This window comes from Saccopteryx bilineata, chromosome 1, assembly GCF_036850765.1.
Source record: "Saccopteryx bilineata isolate mSacBil1 chromosome 1, mSacBil1_pri_phased_curated, whole genome shotgun sequence".
NCBI lineage: Eukaryota > Metazoa > Chordata > Mammalia > Chiroptera > Emballonuridae > Saccopteryx > Saccopteryx bilineata.
This window is the reverse complement of record NC_089490.1, coordinates 354,344,297-354,356,595: the sequence shown is the minus strand read 5'-3', so window position 1 is coordinate 354,356,595 and position 12,299 is coordinate 354,344,297. Positions and strand designations below refer to the sequence as shown.

Below are 12,299 nucleotides of genomic sequence, written 5' to 3'. Positions count from 1 at the left end.
AGAGTTCAAAAGGTTCTTTTATTTTTTAAAAAAATTTATTCATTTTATAGAGGAGAGAGAGTGAGAGTGAGAGAGAGAGAAAGGGAGGAGGAGCAGGAAGCATCAACTCTCATATGTGCCTTGACTAGACAAGTGCAGGGTTTTGAACCAGCGACCTCCACGTTCCAGGTCGACGCTTTATCCACTGCACCACCACAGGTCAGGCCCAAAAGGCTCTTTTAAAGAGAAAAAGCGAAAGACAATAAAAATGGAATGAAAACCTTTTGTAGAAAACCCGGAGAAGAACTTAGGAGCCCTTCCCGTGCTTGTCCAGGTCTGAGGAACCTGCGTTCCAGCTGAGGTTGAGCCTGAGGTGCGTGGGATGGTGCCTGAGCTGGCATGACTCAAGCTGAGCTCTGCTCCTTGCACCAAGTCCAGGTGGTCAGCAAACAGGATTAGGTAGGTGTCCAAGTGCCAGAGCGGTCAACACACTCAAGCAAAGGAAGTGAGCTTGTAGGAATACAGCGTTTCCTTTCAGACTGTAAAATAAAACCTAGAATATGTCTTTGTTACGAGAGTTAAGCTGTTGCAATTGAGTAAGAGATATTTACTTTTTAAAAAATAAACATTACCTTTTCCTTGTTTCTACTTGCCCTATCTTTTTAGAGATGTAAGTTCTAGCTATTTGTAACATGTTTGTAGTTTTACAGCAGAAAAAAGAAGAGCTTGAAAGAATAAGCTAAATCTGTTACCCTCCCAGGAGCCTAAACTCCCCAAGTTCTGACATCCGGGACTCCCCTATCTCTCTAGTGGATGCACCACTTAATTGCGGGTGAAAACCACTCTTAAGCACTTAATTAACATTTTCCTATTCTACCTCGCTCTCCAAAGAATGCTAGGATATTCATTCAGGGCAGAGTTGAAAATCTGGGGGAACACATTTGAAATTTAAAAATTCTTAAGTTTCTGAAATACTTATATACATGAAATAATATGAAAGAAAATGGATAGGTATTTGTCCTGTATGTCAGCTAAGACTTTTTATTAAATTATTAATGTAGAATATGTAAAATTTTGTTATACTCTAATGAGGTCTTATTCATATGACTTTTTAAAAAATTATTTATTTTTATTTAGACAAATTTAACAGGGTGACACTGGTCAACTAGAGTTACGTAGAAAACATCTCCACATCATTTGGACAGTCGATTATGTTGTGTACCTATCACCCAAAATCAAATCATCCTCCATCTCCTAATATTTGTTTCTCTTTATGCCCCTCCCTCCTCCCCACCCCTCCCTCCCCCTCCCCCTGGCAACCACTGCACTCTTATCTATGTCCATGAGTCTCAATTTTGTGTCCCACCTATGTATGGAATCATACAGCTCTTAGCTTTTTCTGATTTACTTATTTTGCTCAGTATAATGTTATCAAGGTCCATCCATGTGTTGTAAATGATCCGATGTCATCATTTCTTATGGCTGAGTAGTATTCCATAGTATATATGTACCACATCTTTTTTATCCAATCATCTATTGAAGGGTTTTTGGTTGTTTCCATGTCTTGGCCACTGTGAACAATGCTGCGATGAACATGGGGGTGTATGTGTCTTTATGTACCAATGTTTTCAAGTTTTGGGGGTAGATACCCAGTAGAGGGATTGCTGGGTCATATGGTAGTTCTATTCTTAATTTTTTGAGGATGTGTTCCCTTTGCTATGATCAACATCATCAGAAAATCCTTTTGGCATATTTCTAGGCATGACAAATCAAGAGTATTAAATAAGGAGAAATAAATTAAAGTTTAAGCTGATTGAAAAATTCATTATTTTATGTGAAAATAAGTATAAATTTATATATACATATGTCTATTAGATTATTTTAATGGAATTGTCTATATGGTGAATTCTGGCCAATTACATTTATTTTTAGATTACCTAAAAATGGATTTACATTTTATTTAAATACAGAGTTTTCTTTTAACTTTCAATGATATGTTGGGCTTTTAAAATTTTGAAAAGGTAAAATTTTTATTATTTTGGTAACATTTACTTATTCACAATATATTTGTTTATTTTGGGCTGAAAAACTAATGCAATTGTTATGAGTATAGGCACTTTATAAGTGAACAAAGATGCATAATCATGTCGGTTTCTCTTATGGCTTAAATATTGTCATTTTAATGCTATTATGTATAGTGTGCCAGGCATTTTAAAAAATGAAAATGATTGGAGTTTTATTACTTATTATAAGGACCAAATCAGGGAGATAAATTTATAAGACTAAGGAGTCCCAATAAGAAAAGAAATAGAAAATATTAGCATAAAATTTAGCTGATTCAGACCTTTCCTCATAGCTCTCTTTGCTTTTTAGGTCTCTGGGAAATTTAAGATAACTTGGACTTATATTCATTATAATCTATACATACAATAGTCTTAATTTTCTACTTTGCTTTATAGGAAATCAAGGAAGCACATAGAACAATGTGTACACATCCAACTGCTGGGCAGGCATAATGGAGGGGTCGATTGACATGTTGTATTCAGTTTACTCTAAAAAGGACTGAAGAAATGATGAAATGTACTCTTAAAACAAATATCTCTTTAAAAACATGGGTAGAATTCATTTGCTGAGAGGCATGCATTAAAACATGTGATATCTATTTGAAGAAAATTGAATAATGGGTATGTCTTTTTATTGAAAACATAATTTCTCATTTAAGTGTTGGTACCTGTTTATTTTCCTTATCTCAGTATAGCAAGAGTCCCTTGTCTGCCATGGTCCATCGACAACTCTAGCTACTACCATCTTTCCCATCCACATATCAACTCCCCAGATGCATTTCTTTCACTGACCAGCTTGCATTGTTGCCCTCACACGTCTTCCTGCCTTAAATATCTTAATCTCATTGATGGAGGGTGGGAAGGTGTTGAAAAACAGCCTTCCTGTCATAACCCTAGTAACATATTTCTCTCTGTTACTTCCCAACCACAGGGACATTCCTGGGTACCATGTCCACCTACCCAGTGGCATTAGGAATGAATATAGAAGAGCTCAGTTGGGTTCAGGAAACAAGATGGCACGTCTGTCCTGTGGCAGGAGCTGTGGTAGGTGCTGAGATGCAGGGTGATAACCTGCTAAGGGGTCAAGGAGCTCACGGTCTGCTAATCTGTCTCACATTGCCCTCAGCCTCATCCTCCCATTCTGCCTCCTCCACACTTGTTCTTCCCTGTGTTCCTACCTCCTGGACTTGCTCCATGCCTGTCCTCACTGCGTTCCTCTGGCACTACGTTTTGTTTTAACCTCAGCCATCACTCCATCCGCAAGTGTTTAGGAATACAGTGTATAACTAAACTCTCCAGAAAGGTTTCAGAGCTAAATAAGAGAAGTTATAAATATTTATTTATTTATTTTTGTATTTTTATGGAGCTGGAAACGGGGAGAGACAGTCAGACAGACTCCCGCATGTGCCCGACCGGGATCCACCCGGCACGCCCACCATGGGGCGACGCTCTGCCCAGCAGGGGGCGATGCTCTGCCCATCCTGGGCGTCGCCATGTTGCGACCAGAGCCACTCTAGCGCCTGGGGCAGAGGCCAAGGAGCCATCCCCAGTGCCCGGGCCATCTTTGCTCCAATGGAGCTTCGGCTGCGGGAGGGGAAGAGAGAGACAGAGGTAGGAGAGGGGGAGGGGTGGAGAAGCAAATGGGCGCTTCTCCTGTGTGCCCTGGCCGGGAATCGAACCCTGGACTTCTGCACGCCAGGCCGATGCTCTACCACCGAGCCAACTGGCCAGGGCCAATATTTAATTTTTAAAATTTCTAAATTACTGGATCACAAACAGCAATAAACAAAGATCCCACCATATTATCTTAAGAGTTAATTTGGGGGTGAAAGGAACCCCTTAGTTTCTTGATTAATTTTGAATTTATTTGTAGTCAATGGGTGATTTATATTCTTGGCTGTTAAAAAGAACAAGTCGAAATAGTTATCACGCTTGGAAACAGTTTAAGGAAAATAAATCTAATGGTTTATGGCAAATGTGTGTGTCTTAAGAACTATTTTTAAAAGAAGTCTTACAAGTGAGACTTAGAAAAATCATAGACTGCTTATATTCTTGCCTAACTAAAAAAAAAAAAAGTTGAGTTTTTCTTTCACCTACTCCCACCAAAAGCAAGAACTTATATAGATTTATCTCCAAGAAAGTTGTCATACCAGGTCTGGAAAAAAAGTGGAAATAAAGCACATAGAACATGTTGCAAACCTAAATTAAAGTATTTCTCTAGGTCATGCAAATTATTTAAGACAATTATTTCGTTTTCAGAAACATGCAGACTCCGCAGGTTGCCTCGGGGAGCTCTCAGCTCTGTCCCTTTCTTGTTCTTCTCTTTCCCTTTCTAAGTTCCTGTATACTCTTCTCTCTCTCTCACCCTGCCCCTGAAACTCACTGTAGCTGTACTTTCCAGAGACTAGAAACACTAAACCTTGGCTGTTGAATAAATGACCACTTTCAACATCTCTGAAAGTACCCTAAACCCTCTCTATCTCTTCCAACTCAACTTCCTTTTCTAAACAAACAATAAAAGAAACCCCAGATTTAATTGATTCATAGTTTTAAAATTCTTTCCTCTATTTTTATTGCTATAATACTACTTTTTCTATTGTTTGTTTTAAGCATGCAATATTTCAACCACACTTAGGTAAAATAAGTTTTATAAAACTTACCACCATCTATCTAGAGCAATATATTTTAAAGAAATATGTTTTTAAGCCTAACAAATGATTCGTTATTAGAAGTCTGTTTTAAGCTGAAAAATGTTTCTAGCAATAGATATTTATGTGTGGGTTTTGGATCCAGCTTCATTCGTTTATAGTTTAACACAGAAATGTTGCTTTTTAAAGTCTTTTTGAAATTAGAGGTCATATTATTACCTAACTGGTAGTAAGTCATTTCATCTTCAATATATGAAGGACATAGCTCTTAACAATCTAGCTTAACCCTGATTAGTCCAGGATAATTGATTAGATTAGCTATTACTATGAAAAGGGAGTGGCTTAGTATTTTTGGCCATTAAAAATCCAAATTGGATTAACTGTTTGCATCCTCGATTGGAAAGCAACTGGCCTGCTACATTTCTTTTTTTTTTTCTTTTTCTTTTTTTTTTTGTATTTTTCTGAAGCTGGAAACAGGGAGAGACAGTCAGACAGACTCCCGCATGTGCCCGACCGGGATCCACCTGGCACGCCCACCAGGGGCAATGCTCTGCCCCTCCCGGGCGTCGCTCTGCGGCGACCAGAGCCACTCTAGCGCCTGGGGCAGAGGTCAAGGAGCCATCCCCAGCGCCCGGGCCATCTTTGCTCCAATGGAGCCTTGACTGTGGGAGGGGAAGAGAGAGACAGAGAGGAAGGAGGGGGGGTGGAGAAGCAAATGGGCGCTTCTCCTATGTGCCCTGGCCGGGAATCGAACCCGGGTCCCCCGCACGCCAGGCCCACGCTCTACCGCTGAGCCAACCAGCCAGGGCTGGCCTTCTACATTTCATTCAGATTAGTCATACCACAGGAATTTATCATACTTTCCCAACGTTATATTCTGCTAACTCACTCACTGTGACTCTTTGCCCTCTATCATCTTTCTCAGGGTGTCCTTTACTTCCGTGTTCCTCAAGCTATAGATTAGGGGATTGAGCATGGGAATTACAAGACTATAAAACACAGAGACCACTTTGTTGTACTTCCACGAAGTCCTCGCCTTAGGTTGCTGCAAATACATGAAAAACAATGTTCCATAGAAGATGATGACCACAGTGAGGTGGGAGGCACAGGTAGAAAACGCTTTGCACTTGCCTTCGAAAGACTGGATTTTTATGATGGAAAAGAGGATGCAAATGTAGGAGGCGAGGACTGTCAAGAGGGACCCAGTGAGGTTCACTGCCGAGAAGATCAAGAGCTGCTTTTCTTTGTTGTGGGTGTCAGAGCAGGAGAGGGCAAGGAGAGGGGGGTCAGCACAGTAGAAATGATGGATGACATTGGAGTCACAGAAAGACAACTGGAAAGTCAGAATTGTCTGTATCACAGAGTTTAGGAAGCCATAGGTTTAGACCCCTATCACCAACTCTTTGCAGACCCGCTGAGTCATAATGGCTGTGTAAATCAGGGGTTTGCAGATAGCCATGTAGCGGTCATAGGCCATTGTGGCCAAGAGGAAGCATTCGGTAGTGGCAAAGGCACTGGAGAAGTAGAGCTGGGCAAAACAGCCGGAAAAGGAGATGTTTGTTTTCTTCACCAATAAATTTTGTAGCATCTTGGGCCCAATGGAAGATGAATAACAAACATCGATGAATGCCAGGTGGCTGAGGAAATAGTACATGGGAGTGTGGAGCCTGGGATCCACCTTGATGAGCAGGATCAGGCCAAGGTTTCCCACCAGGGTGATGAGATAAATGAACAGGAACACCACAAAGAAAGGAAGCTGAAGCTCAGGATGGTCTGTGAAGCCCATGAGGACAAATTCTGTCACTGAGGTATGATTGCCTCTGGCCATTTTGTTCTTTCTCTTGTTGGAAAAAGAAAAAATATGTCTTCAGAATGATTACTTACAAAAACAAAAGCTTCTTACCTTTTTGTTCCAGAACCAGAGGACAAAAATTGGTCTTGACACTTCCTATGGTTAAAGGCTATCTAAGACTGGCTCGGAAAAGTCTGAGCTCATTTATTTTCTCTTTTGATGGAGACCAACAAATTGACCTACATAAAATTATACTACCAACAACATTGTACAAGAACACTGATTTTGTCACAAATCTAGTTTTATCAAATTTTAAATCTTTGTTACTTGTGAGGATGAATATTGGTAACTCATGTTCTCTTGATTTGTATGTTTTAAAAAATATATAGTAGGAGGTTAGCTTTTTTCAAACAATTATTAACACACATATCTCTTTTTCTATAAGGGTCAGTTCAGCTCCTTTGCTAATTTTTTATTATGCTGTTAGTGTTCTAAGTACTTTATTTACAGGGGATCTCTGCTAAGGAAGTCAATCATTTGTTTGACATAGGCATTGTAAATGCTGGTATGATAATGTTTCTTTGTGCTATACAGTAAATTTCAGATGATTTGATATATCAGTCTTTTGACTTTTGATCTATGTGACATGGCTAGATAACTTTCCTCAATTTAAAAGCATTTTTTTAAAAATTTCTTTTTGTATTCTATAACTTTACTGGATTTCATTTTTACATTACAATCTTTGATCTATCTGGAGTTTAATTTTGATATAAGGAATAAGGACTCTTTTTATTTATTTCTCTAAGTAGCTTGTCAGGTGTGCTAATGCCCTTTGATGGTAAAATCGTTTCTAGATGATTCTGGTGATTTAAAACTCCAGCCTTATCATATGTTAAAACACACTAGTTGGGTTAAATTCTGACTCTTTTCCTTTGCAGTCTCTTCTAGAACAAAGGCCAAATATTTAAGTAAAACAGATATATAACTGATTTTAACATCAGTGGCAAATTTTATAACTAGTCTCATGTGTATTTTTCCAGATGAACTTTGATACTACTGCATTGAATCAATATGTAAACTGAGGAGAACTGACATCTTTGCAATCGAATCTTCCATGATTAAGGTATGGATTTTATTTATTAAAGACTTCCTAGAGTTTTAAAGTTTTCTTTAAACTTTACGGATAAATATCTTACATATTTATTTATTTATTAATTAAAGACTTTCCTAAATAGAGGTTTTTTTAAAAATTTTATTTATTCATTTTTAGAGAGGAGAGAGAGAGGGAGAGAGAGAGAGATAGAGAGAGAGAAGGGGGGAGGAGCTGGGAGCATCAACTTCCATATGTGCCTTGACCAGGCAAGCCTAGGGTTTCGAACCAGTGACCTCAGCATTTCCAGGTCGATGCTTTATCCACTGCGCCACCACAGGTCAGGCCCCTAAATAGAGTTTTAAAATTTTCTTTAAACTTTACGGATAAACATCCTACATATTTATTTATTTATTTATTTATTTATTTATTTATTTATTTGACAGAGACAGAGTGAGAGTCAGAGATGGACAGATAGGGGCGCCACCACAGGTCAGGCCCCTAAATAGAGTTTTAAAGTTTTCTTTAAACTTTACGGATAAACATCCTACATATTTATTTATTTATTTATTTATTTATTTGACAGAGACAGAGTGAGAGTCAGAGATGGATAGATAGGGACAGATAGGAAGGGAGAGATATGAAAAGCATCAATTCTTCATTGTGGAACCTTAGCTATTCATTGAGGGGGGTTGGGGATACAGCAGAGTGAGTGACCCCTTGCTCAAGCCAGTGACCTTGGGCTCAAGCCAGCAATCATGGGGTCATGTCTATGATCCCATGCTCAAGCCAGTGACCCCGTGCTCAAGCTGGTGAGCCCATGCTCAAGCCAGCGACCTCAAGGTTTCAAACCTGGGTCCTTTGTGTCCCAGTCTAACGCTCTATCCACTGTGCCACCGCCTGGTCAGGCTTACATATTTCTTTAAAGTCTATTCACAGGTATTTTATCTTTTTGTAACTATTGTAAATAAAATGTATTTTCCCCCATTTTGTGGGTTAAGTATACTGCTCACAAAAATTAGGGGATATGTCAATGAATATGAAGCAATAAAATATCCCCTAATTTTTGTGAGCAGTATATTATTCATATATAGGAAATTTATTGATTTTTGTAAATTAATGTTACTACTATTCTCTCTCTCTTTTTTTTTTTTTTTGTATTTTTCTGAAGTTGGAAACGGGGAGGCAGTCAGACAGACTCCTGCATGCGCCCGACCGGGATCCACCCGGCACGCCCACCATGGGGCAATGCTCTGCCCATCTGGGGCGTCGCTCTGTTGCAACCAGAGTCATTCTAGTGCCTGAGGCAGAGGCCACAGAGCCATCCTCAGCACCCGGGCCAACTTTGCTCCATTGGAGCCTTGGCTGCGGGAGGGGGAGAGAGAGACAGAGAGGAAGGAGAGGGGGAGGGGTGCAGAAGCGGATGGGCGCTTATCCTGTGTGTCCTGGCCAGGAATCGAACCCTGGACTCCTGCACGCCAGGCCGACACTCTACCACTGAGCCAACGGGCCAGGGATATTCTCTTTATTATAGTTTCCTACCATTTAAAGATTTTTAGTTGATTCTCTTGGGTTTTTCAAATATAAATTCATATAATACACAAAGGATATGATTTTCCTCCCTCATTTCTATATAATATCTTTCATTTCTTTCTCTTGTCTACTAGTATTAGCTAGTTGACAATTTAAAAATAGTGACGATAGTGGAAATTTCTATCTTTCAAGTTCATAAAGGATGCTTTGCGTACAAGGAGACTCTCAAGCATCATAAACAGTCAGAATATCCTACGCAATGAACTGATTTTGAGTAAGATAAGGCATTAAAGAGCTGCAAATATTTGGTGTGATTAAGAACAGGCTCCTTAGGAGCAAGCCTGCCTTTGCTATTGGGCAAGCATAACAAATGGAGTCCTGCATATCATGTCTAATATACAAAAGTAAAAAATAAAGAAGATAACTTAATAAAATATGTTCTAGCCACCTTCTTTAACAAATATAACTGTCTAATAATTTGGGAGGGAGGATACTTGGGATTCTTGGAGTTCACGTTGGAATGAGGGTGAAGAGACCCTGTCCCCAGACCACACACATGGATGCAGATGTGTGAGAATGGCAGCCTGCACGTACACACTTGGCTCAAATCTTGCAAACAGATACTCTTTGGTTACCCTTATGGCTTACATGTGTGAACAACTGCAGTGTGGTTCTTCCTTAAAAAGGTGACCCAGGAAAGAGACTCTTATAGACTCTGGAAGTAAGTGAGGGGCTATCTGGGCAAGGAACTTTAGGGTCCTGTTATCTGGACAATGGTCTAAAAGGGGTAAGTAGAATGAACTCTGGGTAGGCACTTGTTCCATGGAGTTTGGTGCTGCAGAAAGAGGCTCAGAACTTCCCTAAAGAATTTGGCCAAGGCAGGGTTTCTTTTTTCTGGATTTAAGGGTAGTACTGCCTGTGAGTGATAATATGAATATAAATGCACGTCTGGGCTGATAATTAAGGGCTCTTCCTCATTACAAGGAGTTTGGTCTGTATTCTGCAGTGAGTAGGCGCCCTTGAAATGAATTAAGATTGCCATTGGAAGATGGAAAGATTCTCAAAATTGGGAGATGGATTTGAGGAGGGCATTTTAGGAGGAAACAATTGAGTAAGGAATTGAGTCAAAACAGCTCAGATAATGTTTAGGGGACTCTGAACATCCTTTTGGGTAAAAGCAAGTATATCTGAAAGAGATTAGTGACAAACTAGATGTTGGTGGGGTATGCCACTTTGTTAAGAATTTTATGTGCCAAGGAGAATTTAATAACTAGTGAATGTAGATCCATTAGACTTTGAACAGTACAATAACTTAACCAGTACTCAGCTTTCAGGGAGTTAATCTGGCAGTGTGTACAAAATACATCAAAGGGAGAGAGGCATCTGTAGAAACACCAGCTAGGATGTGAGAGATTATAAAGAACTAGGGAAATGATGGTAGGAATGAAGAGAGAAGGTAGGGTTGAGAGGTACCCCAAAGGCAGAGTCTGTGCCACTTGGCAATTAACTGACATTCAGTTTTCAAGTCTGACAGACCAGGATAATGATAACCTAAGAACTGATAGTCTAATTTAATTTTGCCTGGTCTTTCCCCAAAGATGCTTGACACAATTTAAATATACACGCACACTTCAAAATATCATAGAATTCAAAAGTTGAAAACATCGCTGAGGGGGGAAAAAGTAAGCCAACTTTCCCATTGTGTTTATTTAACAATATTATAGTGAAGTTGTGCTTTTTGTAGAAAGAGAAAGTCTGAGCTAGGAGTAGAACAGGAGGGAAGGGTGTTGAATTGGGTTTGAAGGGCGGGGGATGTCTATCACACAGTCAGAGCTAGTGATACCGACTGGGAGTCGGCAATAGTCAGAAGACGGTAAAAGCTGTGGGAATTAATGAGATCATTCAAGGAGAGAAAAGTAGGTAAGAGCAAGGGTTAAAGGACAGATATTTGGGAAAAGTGTATCTTTAATAGCTGGGGATAGGAGCAGCGGTCTTAGATGTCTTAAAGATGTTCAGACTAGCTCCTATCAGGAAATGGTAAGAAGCCTTTTAAATATGGGCATTTATGACACACCTGGCTTATGACAGACAAGACCTGTTTTGTTGTAGTCTTACCTCTCTCAATAATAGCTTAGTATAAAACCAAACCTTGAGATCTTCAGGCACGGAAACAATCCTACTCTGTAAAATGTTTATTGTTCTGGATTCTGTGCAAGTTATGGGCAGGAAAACATTCTTTTGAATTCATTTCTAGAATTGGTCAAGTCTTTTTGCTCCAGATACTCCTCAACTTACAATGTGGTTACATGCTGATACATCCATTGTAAGTTGAAAATATCATCAGTCAAAACACATTTAACACACCTAACCACCAAGCATCATAACTTAGCCTCGCCTGCCTTAAATGTGCTCAGAACAGAGTTTAATTGCCTTCCTCTTCTTACCAGAAGCAGGAGAAACAGGTGGGCATTTTGTAGACACAATGGGATGCAAAAACACAATATTCAAAAAATGCTGGCAACACAGTACACGGTAGAGTGCTGGCTGTTTACCCTGTGATCATGCGGCCAGCTGGGAGCTGCACTCACTGCTGCTGCCTCGCGTCACAAGAGTATTGTACCACGTATAACCAGCCTGGGAGAAGTCAAGAACCACTTCTACCGAATGCACATGCTTTCCCACCTCTGTAAAACTGAACAATTGCAAGTCAGGGTCTGGCTGTGACTGTTCTCACTTCAAACTATATCCGGTCTCATTTAGTAATCAGAATGGTTTAGTGACTAGGGAAGAACCCAGGAAGCCAGTGGGCAGACTCTAGCTTTATTCAACAGTTTTAGCATGATAAGAGTTTTACTATTTTAGTATAATGATATGATGATACATGTGCTTCTGAAGTTTCTAAGACATGTTAATACTTTTGAATTTCTAGATTTTTAAAAATTTCTTTTCCCATTGCTAAATATTTATCCACCAGTTATCCAAAAAAGATGTTTTTTTGCTCTTTCTTCAAGGGCAATTAAGACTGAAGCTTACTGCTAACATCAGTGTTTACTCTATTAGTTCTTAGAATATAACTAGACCTGATGACAAATTTCAGGGAAAACAATATAATAAATCTCTAATAATAAATATTTGACTTGTACTTTTCTACCTAAGAGGAAACTAATGGCTCCTTTAAAAAGTAAAGTGCTAAG

The 12,299-nt window shown here is 39.4% G+C and overlaps 1 pseudogene; it reads right to left on the bottom strand.

The window, feature by feature from the left end:
• Nucleotides 1-5,579: 5,579 nt before the first annotated feature.
• Nucleotides 5,580-6,518, bottom strand: LOC136320669 (olfactory receptor 8U9-like; annotated as a pseudogene).
• Nucleotides 6,519-12,299: the final 5,781 nt, after the last annotated feature.